This window comes from Triticum aestivum, chromosome 7D (assembly GCF_018294505.1).
Source record: "Triticum aestivum cultivar Chinese Spring chromosome 7D, IWGSC CS RefSeq v2.1, whole genome shotgun sequence".
NCBI lineage: Eukaryota > Viridiplantae > Streptophyta > Magnoliopsida > Poales > Poaceae > Triticum > Triticum aestivum.
In genome coordinates this window covers 226,288,893-226,293,176 of record NC_057814.1, presented here as the reverse complement: position 1 = coordinate 226,293,176, position 4,284 = coordinate 226,288,893, and positions in this window count along the sequence as shown.

Sequence of the window (4,284 nt, the reverse complement as noted above, 5' to 3'; positions counted from 1 at the left end):
GCAAGCATGTTTTGAACATTTGATATGACAGGTGTTTTGCATGTTCACGTGAGAGTTTGTGTGTGGCATATGAGTGTCGGTAAAAACCTCGTTGCTTGTACGGCAACGACCCGGTTGTCCCAAAGTTGCGATGACCTCTGTTGAGAGGTGGCCTAATCATGTGGTGACATGAAGGGCAGCAAGGTGGTACTGTTGTAGCATGCCAGCCTTGCGCCATCCGACTTTCTTCGACGTTAACGTGGTTGGAGCCACGTTATCGATCTTTTCCCGCATGTTCCAAAGTTGCGATGATCTCTGATGAGAGATGGCCTAATCATGTGGTGACATGAAGGGCAGCAAGGTGGTACTGTTGTAGCATGCCAGCCTTGCGTCATCCGACTTTTCCGACGTTAACATGGTTGGAGCCGTGTTACCGTCCCTTCCCCTTTCCGTGCTACCACATGTCTCATTGCCAGGATGCGGTTTAGTAAGTTGGTAACCTCTTTCCGTGTACACACCAAACAGAGAGGCCGGGATGATGGTACCTTGGCCCAGGATTAAAGCCAGTCATTCGGTCAGGGGGCATGGGTGTTTCCGGTTGGGACCGAGAGGGGGGGCACCCCCTTAGAGCGCGCGTATATAAATTTGATCCCATGCTACGCGAGGTTGTAGCCTCCCCGTCTCAAGGTTTTTCTTGAACGTCGCCGAGGGTGATCCCTGGCTTCGGATGGTTGAATTGGGTGTGTACTGGTTAGACGTGTTTCCTCCAAAACACCGCAGACGGAACTAGTCCCCGTGACTACTGAAATCCGTTGGCTGTGGTTAAGTACAAACTCTGCAGAGTCAATTCTTTCCAAATCATCGTATCCATGATCAGTAGTGTAAACATTATACCCATATCTATCCGTGTGAAAAACTTGCCCCCGGTGAACAAACTCAAGTGGTAATTCAGTTTTATTGTTATTCCTGTGGATGGACTAACTTTATATTTGTCTCGTGCTTGTGATAAGTTATGTTCCCGAACTATTGTATTATTGTGTTACAATATAAGCCCTTTAGGAGACGTCGCGCAGACGTCCGACTGTGGCGTGTACTCGTTTCTCACTTTAAGTATAAGCCCTTTATGCGATGTCGCTCAGACGTCCGACTGCGGCATGCACTGTCTTTATTTTCTGTTATAAGCCCTTTATGTGGTGTCGCCCCGACGCCCGACTGTGGCATTACTATTCTGCATTTTCCTCTCGAGGAGTCTTTCAGACACTCGTTTGGCACCTGTATTAACGTTCCGCATTTTCCTCTCGAGGAGTCTTTCAGACACTCGTTTGGCACCCGCATTATTATTCCGCATTTTCCGCTCGAGGAGTCTTTCAGACACTCGTTTGGCACCCGCATTATTATTTCGCATTTTCCGCTCGAGGAGTCTTTCAGACACTCGTTTGGCACCAGTATTACTATTCTGCAGTTTCCGCTCGAGGCGTCATTCAGACCCTCGCTTGGCACCCAGTATTTATTACCTCTATGTCTGATCGCACTGGTTAACTTGTTCATATGTTTCATGTTTACATTTGTTATACCTTATGTCCGAACTGTCTTGCGAGTACTTTCATAGTACTCACCTGGCTTGTTGATTTGGCCAGATGTTGACGAAGGCGATCTCTTGGATGAAGAGTTTGATAGCGCGTCCGATGCCTAGAGGAGTCCCAGTCAGTCCTGCGCGATCCCGGATATTGGTCACTTATGTTGTTTACGCTTCCGCCACCCGCAATAAGTCTCCTCGAGCCTCACTCCGACGCTCGATGAGTTGTAGTCTTCTGGAATCATATCACTCGCTTCGCGATGATATTTCCACCACCGTTATTATCGTGAGTTAGAAGTTTGCCACCCTATCCGCCGTATTGTTTTATCGGCGTGCCTGTAATAAATTATTGGGCAGTCTCTGCTCAACCTTGTGTTATATTTAGTACTCCTGGTATTTTTCTTCTGTGACCAAGATTATTGTCTACCAGTGAGAAGGAATTCTTCTTCGCTGGTCCGTAAAAGGGATTGGTCTCTCAATAATTATTTTATTGAAAAACCGGTCGTGACAAGCTTGGTATCAGAGCCAGGCTGACTGTAGGAAGCCACTAGGTGCGATCGCTAATCGGTTATTAGCGTCTTTTGTGCTTTTTCAGCATTTTGCAATTGTAGCTATTTTCTGTTGGTCATCATAAAATTTATGACATGACTACTCAGAATTTTTGCCTACTTTTGTAGATGGCTGGCAGCAGCTGTGAGAATCGAGTGTTCACCAACGTGCCCGAGGGGTTTGTCAAGCTCCTCGTCTCCATCACCAAGCTCGCGATCGGGCCAGCAGCTCGCCCGGAGTTCACACTCTATCAGCACAAGCTCAGTGTCGACGTGTCTATGCACCAGGCTGTGGTGCAGTTCAAGGGAGGACGTTCAGCTGCACGCCACTTCCGTTTTACGGGAAGGGCCATGCCTACGGAGAGGCATGCCATGCAGATGGCTGCCCGTGAGGCGATAGCTCGCCTTCGGGACATCCTTCCTACGATGAAGACTCGTCGCTACCGCTACGTCCCATGCCATGTGCCTTACACCAGCCACTATGCGTTTGCCTGCCATCGGGGAGAGCGAGATGAAGCCATCGAAATGGTTGTGGAGTATCTCAAGGCGCTGGAGGAGTCTTTCGACAACCTCGTAGATGATCTTGTGGCTGCCCGCATGGACTTAGTCCGGGGCGGTCCTGCCAGCAGGAAGGAGCTTCTCCACACAGCGCCGCCTCTGACATTCGTCTCGTCTTCAGCCTCGTATGCACCGGCCGTTTTGGCCACTGCTCGCCGTCTGCCTACCACTGAGGAGTTCGACCGAGTCATCGCTCCTACTCCAGTCAGAGCCGCACCGCCTGCCGCACGCGCTCTACCACCAGTCGCCCCCGCACCATCACCGCCGCGCAGCGTCGCACGCCAGGAGCCAGCTAGAGAGGAGGAGGTTGATTCTCCTGGACCGCTGAGCCTTGCCATCGGCAAGGGGAAGGAGATCTTCACCATCTCCGACTGAGAGCACCGAGTAGCCGCGTGTTATGCCTGCTTGTATGATGTGTTGTTTTTATCTGTACGCTAGTTTGTGTTGGTGTGTTTGCTGCCTTCCGGAGTAGTACGCTAGTTTTTAATAACATGTCAGGATTGTGTACGCACAACCTGAGTGCTGTATCTTGTGTTTGCTTTCGCATGTAAGATTTGTGTTAAGCACTTCTTCTCCGTGAAAAATCATTTGTGTTTCTTTGAAAACCTAGAAGCCTTTTTGATTATTACCTTTGCAAGAGTTTTCCTGCGCTACACAGTTTTTCTCATGGGTTTTGCAAATGATACCCCAGACTGGAAAAATGTCTCGCCCATGGACTCGCTCTATGCCCAATCAGCCAGAAGAGGTTTACGGAACACAGACCAGCAACAATTTCACTCAGGGTCAGTCCAGCCAACAGGACAGCGAAGCGGCACTATCTCAAGTATGCCGTCTCTTCGAGCAAAGCCAGCAACAGCACCAGGAGATGATGAACCATGTCATCAATATGGGAAACCACCGTGAACCCTATCAACCACATTCCAAGTTATCTGAGTTACAGAAGACTCGCCCCTCAACTTTTGCTCACACCGACAGGCCACTGGAAGCCGATGATTGGCTTCGCGAGATTGAAAGGAAACTGATTATCGCTCAGTGCTCAGATCATGAGAAGGTGCTTTATGCACCACACTACCTTACTGGAGCAGCCGCAGCATGGTGGGAAAACTTCCTACACATGCACCCCAGGGAACACAACATCACCTGGGAAGAATTCAAGGAAGGCTTCCGTGGGGCACACATTCCCAGGAGCATCCTAAAGATCAAGAAGAGAGAGTTTGATGACCTGAAGCAAAGAGGCATGTCCGTCACAGAATACAACGGCCAGTTTACCCAACTGTCTCGTTATGCCTACGACGAGCACATGACAGAAAACAAGAAGATGGAAAAATTCCTGGACGGCCTGGCACCAGCATTAAGATGCCAACTGATTGTACACACCTTTCCGGATTTTAAGACGCTGGTGGACAAGGCCATCACCCTGGAGAATGAGCGCCGTAGTCTGGAAGATATCCGCAAGCGGAAGAGGGACAAGACGACTCTTGCCCGCAGCAACCGAGGCAAGACTGAGGTCCCAAGGACAGACACGAGGAGATCCACGACTACTGAGCCAAGACCCGTCGGACAATTTCATGCCAGAGACAAGGAGTTCACATACCGTCCAGGGGTCACCTGCTATGCTTGTGG